The sequence below is a fragment of the Phalacrocorax carbo genome, chromosome 6 (genome assembly GCF_963921805.1).
Source record: "Phalacrocorax carbo chromosome 6, bPhaCar2.1, whole genome shotgun sequence".
NCBI lineage: Eukaryota > Metazoa > Chordata > Aves > Suliformes > Phalacrocoracidae > Phalacrocorax > Phalacrocorax carbo.
Window position 1 is genome coordinate 8,403,224 of NC_087518.1, and position 16,570 is coordinate 8,419,793.

At 43.0% G+C, this 16,570-nt stretch overlaps 1 long non-coding RNA gene across 1 annotated transcript; it reads left to right on the forward strand.

Moving 5' to 3' along the window:
- The first annotated feature begins 6,396 nt into the window (after nucleotides 1-6,396).
- Nucleotides 6,397-9,972, forward strand: LOC135314050 (uncharacterized). Its single transcript, XR_010373536.1, has 3 exons — nucleotides 6,397-6,578; nucleotides 7,637-7,744; nucleotides 8,156-9,972. It is a non-coding gene; the product is annotated as an uncharacterized LOC135314050 (long non-coding RNA).
- Nucleotides 9,973-16,570: the final 6,598 nt, after the last annotated feature.

Below are 16,570 nucleotides of genomic sequence, written 5' to 3' on the forward strand. Positions count from 1 at the left end.
TTACTGTTTCTAACTGAAAGTCTAATGTAAAGCCCCACTAAATTAATGGAAAGACTCTCACTGATTTTAGTGGCTTTTGATTCAGCCTCCCAAAGAAAGGAAACAATTTCTTTAATGAAAGTGTCTTTAAACTTAAGAGGAAACAAAACCTGAAATGAGATAAGGAAAATCAGAGGTCAAATGCAATTTTCCAGCTAGCAGCACATGCTCTTGGTCTTAAACACACCCATAAAATTGATACAGATATTGTTAACCCAGGAAAAGAAAAATCACTGTACAGAAACAGAGAATTGCTGAGCTATATATGCTGAACTGGTTTAATAAACTACCATGTCGGTTTGCAAGTAGAAATTTTGACATTCTTTACCGTCAGCTTGTCCTGTAGATGAATACCACCGGTTATCGGCAGGCATTTATGACCTGAAGTCTCCATTTGTAAGTGCGAGATTGAGTCTTTCCCTTTGTACCAAGACTGCAACAAAAATGTCAGTCACGTGAAAACTTTATTAGGGAAATAACTCTCTGCTACTGATACAGTTTTTTAACTTTCTAGGTGACTTTTGTCAGAAGGGGGTAGAAATGTAATAGCTTATAGGGTGTCCCTGAACAATGCAGTAGATGGTCAGAATAAAAGCATTCTTGTCTGACTTATATTCTGGATTAATGGATGAGGGACTTGAGGAAGGCTGGTAAAAACAGCTCAAGCGGAAATTAAGATGTGGCTTTTCTTGGATGGCTGTTGTTACTCTGTTGTTTGGCAGTGACAGTTCCGATGGATTGCTGTTGCTGGTTCAGAGCTTGGTCTCCTCTAAAGTACTGACCTGCCTTGAGCTCCTATTTTGCCTGTACAAATTGGATGTTCTGTGTGCACAGACTGTTATGGCTGCATATTTTACATGTGAATACATGCACAGCTTATCTAGAGAATTATTTCCCAATATTTGTGTAACAGGGAGTTTTGATTTTCACAGTCACTGAGTAGATGTGCATAGAACAGTGTGTACTCCAGAGGCTGTTACTCGGTCTTAATGGAAAACACAGATGTAGGAAGATGCTGCTAATAAGCAGCTACTGCTCATTCATAATGTTTTTGTAAATGAGCATTATTTTATTATTATTTATAAGCAAATTTTGCACAGCATAGTTTTTTGTCATTCTCTCTTTTTCATCATTTTCTTTTTGTCTCCTCTTTGTCTTTTTTCCCCTCTATCCTACAAGATTTTCTGTATCTGGACTCTTCTAAAACCTTCTCCAGTGTCAAGTCTGGAATGTCTGGTCTCTGCCAGCAATACGCTCGCTGTCTCTCTTGGGGTGCCTGACAGCAACGACAGGACCGCCTTGCTGGGAGACCTTGAGATGGTCACAGTGAAAGGCTTGCTGCCTTCAGAGCATCTGCTGGGTGACTTTGTCTTTGGAGGTTTGTCTAGTCCTGTCCGTGCACTAAACACTGGACATGTCCTAAAGGAAACATGGACCTTGCCCCAGAGGAGCTGGCTGAGGTCTCTGGACCATCCAGTGCAGGGTAGCTGTGGTGGAGGGAATCCTTTGGGCAGAGAGATCAGGGACAGAAGAGATGATCCTATTTGCTTTTTTCAGCCCAAGTTAGAAGGGGAAAATTCTGTGTGTTGGCCTAGTGACAATCTATTTTGGCTGTCAAAATTTAGAAATCTTGTCTTTTTCTCCCCAGTCATCTTGGATCCACAATTTAATTTGCTGCAATGGCTCCACTGGTGTGCTTTTCATAAATGTTTGATCTATCTGTTTCTAGAAATCATACAGGGTATGAATTACCGGAAACGAAGCAAAATGTACCAGACACAAACTCAGCGCATTCTCTGTAGCTCATATTCTCTGAAGACTCATTTGTCCCTTTCCTCCTTTTAAATATTTCCTCTCTTCTTTCTGGACTGATCTTGTTTGTTTCATCTGCCATTTGTTATCCAACTCTTGGCGAAATATCAGGGAAATCTTCCTGACAGTGAACTGGGAAAAGCTTTCTTAAGGGAACAACAACATCTTCTTTACTTGGGAGAGCTGAAAATGAGACAAGACCAAACATTGTCTTTGCTGAGACCTTTGTGAGGACTGCAAGGTGCTGTGTTGGACTCAGTTATGTAACTGATAAAGCTGCTCCAGTTGGGCTTTTCTTTGGTCTTTAAAGGGTTTAAGGTGTCATTTCTCCCTGTAAAACTTGCCTCACTACTGTGACAGTTGTCAAGTAGGCAGTGAAGGAGGGACAGACTGAGCTGCTGTCTGGTGGGAGCTGAGCGCCATGTGTGAGGTTTCATAGGGGCGGTAGGTCTTCTCATGCAGCAGTGGAGATGTCTTTCTGGCTATGGGCAGCCCAGACAGTCATTAAAATGAGCAAACTGCGTGCTTTCATCTCTCCTGAGCCCACAGCTTCCTCAGCCCAGATGAGATGGACTGAGACCCAGTCTGAGCCTCAATAAACTTTTCACTTTTGCAGTTTCATGGAAGGTTTGACTTTGCTCTGGGATCATCCTGACATTCAGCTGCTTTGGGGCTGTTGGGTTCCTCTCTGTCTCCTTTCCAGATGAAAGTTTATAGCTGAGCTGCGCAAGCATGTTCTAACTTCAGAGCAAACTCAAGAAAAGGCAGCTCCAGCTGCAGCTCACAGCCTGCCAGAGAGACTCCCCTGGCAGGTCTCCGACAAGCCTGTTACTACAAGTTCGCCCCAACCGGCAATTCTGGCAATCGCAAAAATTTGCATGAAGTTCGTATTAGTTCAACATCAGCTCGTGTTGCCAGCAATTCAGTAGTTCCTTCTGACTGCTTGAATCTCAGTCGGAAGATTTAAGCACGCTTGCCATGCAGCCTCTCTGAGAAAGCTGTGAAGGTAGGCAAACGGTTAGTTTTCACAAATGTCACGGTGCAAATGAGTTTTATAATGTCTTCTGAAAGGATTGAAGATTTTAAGCCCTAATACATAGTTGTCATCTCTGCAAGATGTAATAGCATCTAGATTAACTTCCAAAACAGCATAAAACTTCCCAAAAAGTACATTTATGTAAAAATTTTCATTTCCCTTCGTTGATTTAGTGAGGTCTTACACCAATTGCATAAACCTAAATATTTATAAAAACTTTATTTTAAAATAGTTTCTGCTGCTATGACTGTATGTATTAAAACACAGCCTGTTCAAAAGCACTTTTTCCCTCCAAAGCACTCTGTGCATTATAGCCTCTGTAATACCTTCAGCTGCTGCATAGACCTTGCAGAGCTGAGGATGTTCATGATAAACAGATTTTGTATTTTGTTCCTTAAGTTTGTCAAAAGAGTCTTTTCACTCAGAAAAAAAAAAAAATTCTGGTCAAATTTTGGAGAAGGCCTTGCTGAAAAATCTCTGATTTCTTTTTTAATCTGGAAATTAAGTCAAATTTCAGTGGGTATTTAATGAATGGTATTATGCAAATATGAGCAACATAGCTGACCTTTTCCCTTCTCTCCTCACTTATTATGGGAAAGAAGGATGAATTATTGTCTCACACCTTGTGGTGGGTGAATCCTGTGTACTCTGAGCTGAGGCTAATGAGCCAACCTCAATCCTCGACTAGATCTGGAGCAAGGCAGCGGCTTCCCCAGCTCCCCACAGATTTCTGCAGTGCAAAAGGCAGAACCATATCCAATGACCTGGTCTGGTACCTGTTCACCATTGCCTAGAGATGTACCCCCAGCTGTTGGAGCCAGGACCACTTCCATCCTGCTGGAAAGGGCTTTCGAAAGAAGCAGCAAAACTCCTCCCAGTGCTGCACAGAGCAGACAGTGGCTTTGTGGGGATGTCCGTGGGAAGGGACATCCATGGGAAGGGGTGGTTCCTGCCCGGCCCGGGGAATGGGAGGCATGTCTGCAGTGGGAGGCAGCGCTCACGGGGTTCCGGGCTCTCACCATACAGCATTGTTCAGAACAAATGTAGATGCTGTATATGAATGTAAAACTTAATTTGTGGTTTTTACACCCACCACATTTCTTGGGCTTGACATTTTCTGGAATTTTAGGGGGTTTTACCTCTAAGCTGTTGTTTGCTTGGGGTTTGTTTTCTTTTTCTTTTATTTCCTTTTTCATTTTATAGGTAGCTAATAACTCATATGTTTTCATCTACGTAGTAAAATAGCATGCAATCAAACAGATCCACGCTTTAGTCAAAGCAGCTGTTTAATGCTGGCCTCTACTCAGAGGCGTACAAACCTGGAGGGCAGTGGGGACACAGGTTCGGTCGGTGTAACACAGTACAGCTGCACCGTGACATTGCTTGGGTGGATGCTGAGAAATCTGGAGGAATTCCCTGGGGAAATATGCACTTGTGGGGAGGGGAATGCTTGTTTCACCCACTGTTCCACTTTGCGCCCAACAGTGAGAACAAAGTGACTTATTTTTCAGAAATGCCTTGGACCAGTTGTGACTGAACGGCACACGGGTTGTTGCTTCTTCCTGGTAGTACCTAAAATGCACGGGGCATTTTCCAGGTGGAAGAAAGTTAGAGATAAAGAGGCACAGGAGAGGGAGGGGATTCAAGGCAGTAGGTATTTAGTATAAGTGCAATCTCATTCATTCTAAAACTTCAGCCCTTTGTGATGACTTCAGAATTTAAAAGAAGAAATATTCTTCTGCTCTCTAAGGACTACTGAAAAGCTCCTTGCTCCTCCCCCTCTGTGGGAAAAGATACTGCAATAAGATTTGTACAGTTCTTTGGTATGAGGCATGTAGTGGTGACCTCAGAAAATCAGATTAATATTATTTTCTGAAGATGAAAGAAAGATGGGACAGTCACCCTTTTTCTGGGACTTTCCAGCCAAACAGAATAGTTATGTATTTTAATTCATTGGTGAGCAAGTTGCAAGGCAGATTATTGGGTCCCCTTGTCAGGGACAGGTGATGGGTGTGCAGAGGTGGATTGTTGTCACCTCTTGCCCTACCACCGTCAGATGTGCGGCTTTGGCAGAGACATCATGTGTCAAACTTGAAGGTCTCTTCAAACCCCACTGTACCCTGATCTATCACAATCCTTTTCTCAAAGCTGTCCTTTCATCCTTTATCAGCAAGAATGGTGGATTTTGGCACATGAAGCAGCGAAATCAGACACAACAACTGGAAAAAACTGGTAGCAGCCCCAGACAGGTGTTGATGAACATTCCCTATTGGTTGAAAGTGTCTAGTCTAGTTTCAAGGACACTTTAATTTTCAAATCCCTTTTCCATTGGACATCTACATGTGAAGTCAGGTAGCAGAGATAAAGGCTGGCACAAGAATAAATACCTAGCTGCCTGATTTCTGTTGTGTACCATAATTATAGCAGCGCACACTTTAGACTGACAGCATTTTTCAGCAACAGTCTGCTTTAGAAATATTAATCTTACATCAGCTATTTGTGTTGAATATTGCCTTATTCAGCAGGTGAGGTGAGCCAATATTATCCTACTTTCTAGACAGCAAAACAGGGAGAGAAAGAAAGATTAAGTGACTCACCTAAGGTCAAACAATATGTCCAAGGGAAAACCTGGTTAAGCTTGGGGATTACCGCCTCCCAGTGATCAAGAAGTATGTGCAATAGTTCTAAGAAATTAATGTATGTGCACCTACGATAAATCAGAAATTTTACTGCCTTAGGAGATTACCCATTCGCTAGTGTGGGGAAATTTTCATTGCATGGTATTGCAAAAGTCAGGAGGAGACAGTGCTTACGGACAGCAACGGCCAGATCCTGCAAAATGTTGCTGTGTTCCTACTTGTGCAACTCTCATGGACTTCAGTTTCTTCAAGGACAGCTGGATCTTCAGCAGGTGATTAATATAAGTCTAGAGTTGTGGTGAGCCTGTGATATGGAAAAAAGGCCAAAGTTTTAACTTTTTTAACCTCTTCTCCTCACTATTGGTCATTTGCCATTCCATTACCTGAAAGGGATTAATACTGATGGGACTATTTCCCCAATATGGGGTGTGCTGATTTTGGCATGGGGCTGTGTTTTGGATTTGTGCTGGAAACCGCATTCATAACACAGGGATGTTTTAGTTCCTGCTCAGCAGGGCTTACACAGAGCCAAGGCCTTTCCTGCCTCTCACCCCAGCCCACCAGTGAGCAGGCTGGGGGGGCACAAAGGGTTGGGAGGCGACACAGCTGGGACAGCTGACCCCAACTCACCCAAGGGGTGTCCCACACCATATGGTGTCATGCTAAGCATGTAAGGCTGGGGCAAGGAGGAGGAAAGGGGGATGTTTGGAGGTATGGCATTTGTCTTCCCAAGTCACCGTTATGCCTGATGGAGCCCTGCTTTCCTGGAGGTGGCTGAACACCCGCCTGCCCATGGGAAGTAGGGAATTAATTCCTTGTTTTGCTTTGCTTGCATGCACAGCTTTTTCTTTACCTATTAAACTGTCTGTATCTCAACCCATGATTTTCCCATTTTTACTCTTCCAGTTCTCCCCCGTCCCACTAGGGGTGAGCTGGTGAGCAGCTGCGTGGGGTGCAGTTGCCAGCTGGGGTTAAACCATGACAGGGGAGAGGCTACACGGGGAAAGGAACGGAACTTCTATGTCCATGCAACTCATTCAACAAGTCTCAAGGTAACAGCATCTCTGAAATTGGACACTGATGATATAGTAATTTTAGGAAACTAATTATCCCTTAGACAGTTAGGTAAGTTTCAGAACAAAAGATGTTTACATCGAAAAATTGGTTAATAATAGGGCTAATGTACATGGGGGAAAGGAGAAGCCAGGACTTTTGTTCCTGGACTTTCTTCTCTTATGTTGCATTATGAATGCCATTGAAGGAAGCAACCTCTGTAGAATAGGTCTAATTGCTAACTAATTATGTTTCAACAAAAATGAGCAGTGTCCCACATTTTACTTGGCTTGGATGTTTAAAGGCAAATAATAAGTTATGTAATAAAACAACAGAATCATTAAACATTGATTTACATGTTTATTTTGCTATAAGAAATGAAATTTTTATTGGAACAGAATTAAACAGAGGTTTACGTGCTTGTATTCCCCATAGCCTTTTATACGCTAGTAATATAACAATATTCATAAATCTTACCAGAGTTTTCAAATTTCCTCAGGAGTGACCTAGGCAAGAAACCCTTAACAACTTGCTGAGAGACTTTGAAATTAAATTCAGCTGTAATATCATCATGATTAATTTATAGCTAGTTTCATTGCTACAAAGATACATTTAAAGAAACTGGAGTACATGGTGAGGATAAGATAAAACATGAGTTTAGTATCATGTAGTTATTCCACTAGAAAGATTTATTCTGTTTCATTACTTTATTGAACATGGCAAATCAGTCTGTTCCTTCAGAGAGAGAAAACATTAATTATATAATGAAACATGTAAATACTAGGCCTTTAACCAAGCAAAACAGGGAAAATGCTAGATATGAAATTAAATCTTTATATAGGTATCGAAGGACTCTGTTCCCTTTGCCATCAGATACATTTATGTGTCTGAACATGCATGCAGCAGCATGCACACACATGCACTCCCTATGCACCATACACACATGGTCACACATGCATACGGTCTCCACTTTAGAAAAGGCTTAACAGTAAAATATTGTTAAGGTTGAGACAGATGTTGTCTGGCACAATTTGAACTATGTTTCTGTAATGCCCAGCATCCCTGAAGCCCGTTTTTGTCCCACTGAAGCTTTTGAACTTCCTGCAAGGCCCGTTATGCCAAATTGAGATTGATGACAAAGTGCAACATTTTGAAATTATTAAAGGTATTTGTTTTTCTTTTAGTGTCTTTTACCACAGAATGAAAAGGATGAAAAATGATTCTCTTTTTTTCACAGTAATTATATGTCTGACTCCTCAAATTTTATGCAAGCAGAAAACTCCCTCTGAACTCTGTCTGTGTTGGGACCCAGCTCACAAGCGTCTTGCTTTATCCCATTCCAGCATCACCATCACCTTTTGTTTGAGACATGGATTTTCATTCTGTCCTTGCTGGCTAAGTCGAGTGAATCATTTCAGGCAGGAGTTGAAATACTGCTTGGTGTATGTCTTTTCATCCCACCTGTCTTTTGGTAAATGGCTTCCTATTGCTGTTAAACCTTCTAGGATATCAAGTCTCTGTAGGTGACCTCCAGGATTTCTCACCCTTCCTGACCTCTTTTCCCTCTACACCCAAGGGGCTGACCCATGACCAAAGCACCGGGCCACCAAGCCTCCCAAGATCCTCTTCTTCCCAGCCACTGTCTGTGGTGACATCTTGGCATCATACATAGAGAAGCAGTTTACAAGAGGCTCTGTGACTGACCAGAGATCTCCAACATGTCCCACTCATCCTGCTGTCACATCATGCCTATGACCCAGCTGACTGATGGCTGGCTCAACGCCACACTGCTGATTCAGCGGGTGCCCTCCCAACGCTGCCTGTACAGCAACTACAGTGAAGACGTAATGCCTACGGCAAGTATTCAGCCAGCGGCAGCGCGAACCGATGTGGTCACTATTTAATATGCAAGGGAAATTAGTCTCAGCTAAACTCATTGCACACACCCATTACATGAGAGAAGCATCAATATTTCTGTAAACCCACCAGGGAATTTATTCACCTCGGCCTCCAGCAATGGTGAATTACCCTGGTGACTTTTAAAATTTGGAAGCACACACAGTCATAATGAGAAAGTACCGTGGTTTCCCTCAAAGTAATATAGTGGTTATTGTTGGTAGTTACTGCCTTTGTGAAGTGTTAACACGTGGTTATAGTGCAGTCATGTAGCAAAATTATAGGGGCCTGACGAATGTTACTTAGCAACACTTGCTAATGTTGAGGTGGTAATGAAGAAATGGAGTAAAAGAAATGCAGGGTATATTGGAGTCATAAAATAAACTGCGGTGAGAAAGTTGTTCTGAAGATGAAGATGATGTCTGTTTCTCTTTTTGCCATGTGAATATGGTAGAAGAGCTTAAAAACTGATTTGAAGGAACACATTTTAAATACCTAAGTAACAGAAACAAGCGTTCTCTTTTTATTTTTTTTTAATCACTGCTGCTGCCTGGGAAAAGCATCAGAATTTCTGGGCTTTTGAAGATCCTTTTCCTGTCATTTCAAGCCCATCCTGAGGCACTAGCTGGCCAGTTAAAATAATCTCGCTTTTGAAAATCTAGCATTTGTCAGAATTAAGAATGAAGCCTTCTTTCTACTACATCTATTTTCCCCATTCATTCATTTACATAACTCCCTCCACCGTTAATCAAGTTTCTGTAGGCATATCTCAAGAACAGGGTAAGGCCATAAAAATAAAGACAGACATTCCTAGTCATAGATGAACCTTCCACATGTTGCAGGTCTATCTCAGACATATATCTTGGTTTATCTCCACCTGTTTAAATTGGAAAACTCACAAAAATCCATCTCCTGTGAGATTTCCAAGGTTTCTTGATTTCATTTGGGTCAGAACTGCCACAAGAGATGCGTTCCTCAGAGCACTTCTGAGTTGCTGCCAGGAACAGGGAGTGCTGAACTGTGCCACTTAAAAAAAAAAAAGCTTTCTTTGAAAAGTCACCAAATTTTATAAGCTCAAAAAAAAAATTGGCCTAGTTCAGTTTGGGGTATGATTAAAAGAGCTGCTCTGATTTATTGATGTTAAACAAAGTATGTTTGGGTAGAACATTATTTTGTAATGGAAAAATTGTCAGTGGAAGCACTGCCTATCAGCTCTGCTTGGACTGGATGAGGGCTGAGCCTTAAATTATGTCTTTAATATGGAGAAAAGGAAGACTGTTAAAAATGTTGTAACGAGAAGGCCATCTCAGTCTCCCAGATAAAGGTAGCTGTGAAGTCAACCTCAACAACATCTGAGGTTCTGCTGATTAAGTAATAGATGGTATTTGCCTGCTTTGCGCCTCACCCTGGCCCTGCAAAGCAAATGGGAAGAAGTTTCTCATTCCTATCCCACCAGGAGCGCTAAGCCATGAATATGGAGTGGTGGTTTGGCAAATGTTTCACAGGAGAAATTTTCTGTATACATGAATTCAATAAAAAGATAATATTCTCCAGTTGGTAACATAGTTGCTTCCTGCTGTCCTTTAATTTTTGCACTTTTTCTTTTTCCCTTGTAAATGACAAAGTCATTTTATTTTGACTGAGTTCTTGTTCTTGCACATCGCCCTACCCAAAGCAATGCTCTACCAGAGCATTGCCACCAGGATGCATCTACCAGGGACCACCCAGAGACAAATGGAAACTCAAATGTAAGTGACTGGTGATGCAGAGGAGTCAAGCCTGCTGTTAATAAACCAGTCTGTTTCAGCATGTACTTGTCCCACCAAAACAAAAAAAACACATCATCCTTCCGACACATTTTTAATAGGAGAACCCCCGTGCAAAGGAAGACCTTACTAAGACAGCTACTTATGCCCTTACTTATGAACCACTATTGTTCATTTTTCCCCAAAACTTGCAACTGAGGTGACTTTTGGCTTTAAATCTGCTTTATGACCCTTTGAGATGCCATTCAGATTACAGCTGAGGCTCTTAACAGGACAAAATTAGTAGCAGATATAAATGTAATTCAGTGAACTTAGGATAAAAATTATATGGAAAACCCAACACTGACAGGAAAACTCTAATATGAAAAATTGTATTGGAATTAGCAGAGTCCTCTGCACCTATACATATTTCTTCTAGCCTATGTTCTGCCTGTCCCACTTTTGGGCAACTACTCTCGGTCAAAATGCTCCAGACATTAAAAAAAGGTGGTCCTCATTTTGTAACTTTTAGCTGTGTTTATTCTGGGTGAACAGAATTGTCTCCTGTCTTAAGATGTTTAATGATTATTTGAAAGCAACTTGATGAATAGAAGAGCTTGTACTCCCACTTGGGGCAAATGTATTTTTGGAGTGATTCATAATAATTAATCTTTGTCTAAGTGGAATGCATTAATTTCTCCTACTGGTGATGACTGTACTTCTGTTTCTTTTCCTAAGTTAGATGATTCTGCTCCAGAGGCATATTTGCTGATTAAATTGGGCCGCGACCGGGTACTCAGGTTATGTCACTATTATCCAAACGATCTTTTAAAGAACACAGAGTACTTGTTTTTGCAGATATTGCGCACCCCACATTTAATCACAGACCTTTCTAGCTTGTTATTTCTAGAATTCAGATTACTGCAATTTAAAAGCCTCTCTGTCCTTGCCAGTGCTCAGTGACATAAAATAAACCCACGTATTAAGAAGAAAACCACAAAACTTGTCAAGTTGCACTGAGGGACGGAAAGAAAAAGCAAGCATGCTTTATGGTGCTTTACAGTGATCTGGAAATGCCGTCTACAGCACAGCTATAAAGGGAAATGTTATAATTTGCTAACATTTTCCATGTAGCCGGAACTTTATTTTTGAGAGTGCTTTTACCCACGGCAGTACCCACATGGCGGGTGGGCCCCAGCGAGCGCGGGGTCCCGTGGTGCGGGGGGGTTGCAGACACATAGCAAGAGATGGCTCATACCCCGAAGAACGTACAGTGTCAATAGGCAGCGAGAGGGGGAAGGGGAACAAAGTAGAGGAAGCGATTTCCTGCAGCCGCCTGCTGCTCCTCAGCACGACCAGCCACCAAACCCTAGGTTTAGCCTTGCATTTGCTTCTCCCAAGCCTGCTGTGGGCTATCCGACATCCCCGGGGTCGCTTGTGGCTGGCCCCAAGCCCACCAGGGGCTGCCAAATTGCTGTTGCAGAGCAGGGTGCCTGTTGCCATTTTCCTCCTGCTGCCTCCTTCTCCTCCTCCTGGGCGCCGGGAACTGCAGCGGGGATGCAGACAGAGCCGCACAGCCTGGGCAGCCTTCGACGGACTGAAGTGCTCCAAGTTCCTTTTTTAGTAAAATCGCTTTGTCTCGAAAGTGTTGTGGAGCAAAGCCTGCTCGCCCCCCACTGCCCCCCCCCCGCGCTCCGCACGGCGGAGGTGTCAGGCCAACGTGCCAGAAATACTCCTTATCCCCAGAGACAGAGCATCCCAGGGCCCCCCAGCCGGAGCCCTAGCCCAGTGTTGGGCTTACCCAGAAAGAACAGCCTGTCCTCCCTGCCCCATCAGGTCCCTCTCCGGGGTGAGGGCTGGTGGCAGCATTGCTCCTTTGTTCATTTTAAATGTGGCATCTAAGGAATGAACAGAAACCACCCCCTTTTTTTTTAGCCTGGGATAACAAATTACTCGCATGCGGCTGTAAAACACTACACTCAGGGCAGGATTTCACTGGCTGCAGGATGAAAAACTCTGCCCAGTGTCATTAGTTTGTTCTGAACCCCATTTTGCCTTTTCTGTGCTGGTCCTGAGCAGCCCACGCTGCTGCCGCTGGGGCATGGCCAGGGTGCTAGCAAGAAAAATGACACTATGTGGTGATGGGGGCAAGTACTGTTATCTGTTGCTGAGTTTGATTGTGCTCCATTCCCAGTCCTGATCTCTTCCAATTTCCAGAAAAGCTTTGGCCCTAAGTCTTTGCCCATATTCCACCACATAAGCAAATAATTTCCTTGCCCAGATACCTCCTCCAGGTCAGATGACAGCTTGAGGTGGGGATGATGGGCATCAAGCTGCCCTCTGTGGAGATACACAAGCAAGGCAGTAGGCAGAGGGAGAATGAGGAGCCAGGGAGATGCTGGGAGCCAACAAGCTGCTAACGAGGCTGATAAAGACTGTATGGAGATGAATGAAGAGAGTGGTAAGCAGGAGAAATGGTTGGAGGCAAGGTGAGGAGGCTAACAAGGATGTGACCAGTGAATATGAGTCAGGGGATGGAATTAGGGTGAAGAAGATAAGGTTGGGGTGAGGGCAGGACATCTGGTGTTGCAGGTAAGAAGGGGCAGACTTGCATTCACAAGTATAATGAACTGACTTGTTGCCTATCAGGATGTTGTTTCCTCCAGTGCCTGATTGGAGCTTGGTGCTCCTGGTTCAGCTCTGAGCTCTGGCAAAGGGTCCCTGTCTCTCCCTAACCTTTCTGGAGACCATCTGCATCCCTGCCAGCATATGGGGCAGATAGCTGTACACACACTGTCTGCATGGCTGCAGGTGTGATGCTAAGTGTGAGAGACCATCTCTAGTTTGGGGAAATCATGTGCTGTACAATGATACAGTCCTTGGTGACATGACAAGGTACTGCTGGGTATTGAGGCAGGCTTTGCCTTTTTTTATTATTATTTTCTGTTTGTTTATTTCTGTATGTCTCCTGCCATCCTGGGTGGCTCTGCTCTATTGCCAAATCCTGGAAGAAGGATGTTATCTGTCAGATTCCTCTTCTTACATGATGGGAGGTGAATCTGGGACTTCAGGGCAAGGCAGGATGGTCCTGTGATTAAGGTTTCATACATTTGAATGACGTCTTAATGAAGTGGATTTGGTTTCCTCAGTTACCCGAACTAAACTCTTTCAAGATGACTACTTCTGTGGTTTTGGCCAAGGATTGGTTTTTGCAGACACTGTATATTCCCAGTTGCAATAGATAATAGAGTTGAGTTTTGTATGCACAGTGTAAAGGCATCTGAGAAACAAGGATTCTGGACAGTTTAGACACCCCCAAAATTAGTAAAAATTTTTTTTCTTTATTATTTCTTACCCCTCCCTATTCTCACAACATGTGATTTAGCTGCAGGAACACTTACGGTGCTTTTGGATGACCTGATAATGAGAAGTACAGAAAACCCATGAGGCTATGAACAATTTTGTCTTATGTGCTCAAGTATCAGGCAGCAAGTAAGGCATGGTGCAATGAAGTAAACAGCAAGTAGAAAACCAAACATAAAAATCATTAAAATGTACCCTCCACTCTGTGCAAATTAAGGGCAGAAAATTCTTAGGAAAATCTTCATGAATTTAGCTGTTATTGCTGAACTCCTGTTAGTGTAAAGATGGTGTTCATGTAAGTCCTTGGACTTTTGGGTAGATAAGGTCCCATTTCAGCCACTCGTCTGACACTGGATCATATTTGTTCTGACACTAGGTGTTATGTTGCCCTGTGAATAAAACAGTCATTTACTGAGAGTAACTTCTCCCAGCCTTGAGGGGTGGTGACATTACTGGGCCCTGTATTAGAGGCTAAAGATGGCTGATCAGTTACTGCATCTCCAGACCTTGCTGGGAACCTGAACTCTTAACCTGAATGCTCATTTTTTTTATGTGTTTTCCACTGAAACAGTTTAAAAGCATCTCTGTTACTGTGAATTCTTGCTTATTTGTCATAAAGGGGGAAAAACACCAAACAGGAATTAACAAGAGGATTTTCTTTGTGACTTCAGTCCCTCATTAGGAGGTTTATGATCAGGCTTTGGGAAAGCTTTCCTTGAATTATTTTAAGGTTCTAATGATAAAAGCCTCAGGGAGGTCATGCACATGGAGGATTTAATACCCATTCAGAACCATCTGGCATTAGATTACATGCAGGGAAAAAAACAAAATCTGGCAGTAATATTCATCTCCATTAACCCAGAATACAGGCTGATATGATTATAGCGGAGAAAATACTCTCACTCTTTCACCAGGAAAAGCTCTTAATAGACCTGGGCTAAATTGGTTTATAAAACCAAAGACTTCTTGAAGTGTGGATCTGCCCTCTCACTGAGTGCATTTGCTTTGGCTGTTAATGTGTATTTCATATCTTTTTAACTTTGACAACTAATATACTAAGGTATAAAATATTACTAGGGTGAAAGATTGTGTTTGTGGCTCCTAAATTACTCTGTGAGTATAGCCTTAGTATTGTAAGCATAATGCTGGAGTAGAGCCCATTCATGCTTTGCTTCTGTCTCTTCTCAAGAGCACCACTGAGATCACGGTCCTAGCGACGTCAAAACTCCCACTGATGTCAGTGGTGACTAGATAACCTCCCCTTAAACCATTCTTCCAAGACCCCAAGCCAGCTACGTGCTTAAGTATGTGCTTGGCCTGAAGCCTACTGACTAGTGAGGGTGTTTGGTGCAAAACCAGTTGAGAGAGTGAAGAATACCAGGGAGATGGTCACTTCTCAGCCAGATAAACTGTATTTCACCCTACCTGCTGGGCAGGCTCTCTTCAGCATTCTGTGCTGCTCATTACTCCTTGCATCATTTTCATCTTTTCATTCTCCATCAGCACAATGACTTCTCCAGGTATGGTCTCCCTCTGCCCTCCAAGTTTTCCTCTCCTCTTCCCTCCTCTCCTCAGTGCAGTGAGCGCAGTCGGACAGCTCCTCTCCTTCAGCCAACGTTATGATTCACTTACTGTATGGAAAGCAAAACCATATGGAAGAGAAGAAAAAGCCATTTATCTCAAAGTCTACTGAGATGTGAACATCTCACATTAAGGCTTTAGTTCAGCCAGGCTTCCTTGCACATGTTGCTGACATCTTTTTCCACCAGAAAAGAAATGGACTCCTGTGTCAGCCAAAATCATCCTCTTAGCTTGTCATCTGGTTTGTACTTAGCATGGCTCTGCATATAAAATATTCAAAGAAAAAAAGAAAGAAAAAAAAATCTTCTTATGTCTTTTCCTGTGTTCTGAGAAGCCACCTGTGACAGTTTTCCCTTTGGAGACTGCTGTCTGGTGAAGGAAATTGTTATCATCCCAAGATAGGGCATTATTCAGTAAATGCAATGTGCATCGAGCCTGGCAAACAAAAGTTTGTTCTATGTTCGCTACTTAGATGCTTCTCCCTGAGTGGCTGAGAGGGGATGATGTTACTCAATTAACAGCTGCTTTAAGGATGGGAAAGCAGAGGATGGATTCCCAGTAATGCTGACTGTGTGGCTGGTGGAGAGGCAGCAAGCACAGCACATGGCCTGGGACACTGCTCCGGGGAGCCCTGGTGCTTCCTTGACCAGGGAAGACGTCAAGCATGTAACCAGGTACTTAATGCTCCTTATCTAATATTGGCTCTCTGCCTCCTGTCTGCAGTCCCCACCAGCAAAATGAAATGACAGCTCATTTAATTTGGGGTGAAAGCCTCCATCTTCCACACTCCTGGAGAACTGAGAGAGAGGGAATCCTCTGAGATGCGGCTCTGTTGGATGTCCTGCAGTGTCTGCCGGTACGGTTCTGCTTTCTTCTCTGGGGTTGTAACATATTCGCTGATGGATTTATGCTGCAGTTGGAAACCAGAACCCAGGACAGCCTGTTCTCTGACTTCATGCTATAAACATAAATACACTCACATAGCCGTGTGTATCTGGTTCTTTCTATCTGCACAAGGATTTTATTATCTCTCTAAAACGATCGTGAAGGGGAGCAAGAGACTGGCAACAAAAGGAAGTGCTCAGAGGAACGAGAACAAAAAGGAGCAAAGGGCAGGAGGCTGCTATAAGACCACGCAAGCGAGAGCAGGCAATTAATGGCAGGTTTCAAAGTGGCTGTTGGAAACTGCATGTTTTCCTACAAGGGCTCACCTTTTGAGTAAGAGCTGCTATTAGGTCATATTAGAGTTGCTCTGGTCTGAAGTGCATTTTTAACATGGGGAAAACTTTTTCCCATCTCTGGTTTTGAACTTTGCGGAATGAGTTGCTAAGTTAATGACAGGCCTTTAAATTAACTCCTGTTGTGGAGCAGTGAAGTGAGTAAGGTGGGAAAAAAATGCAAGCAAT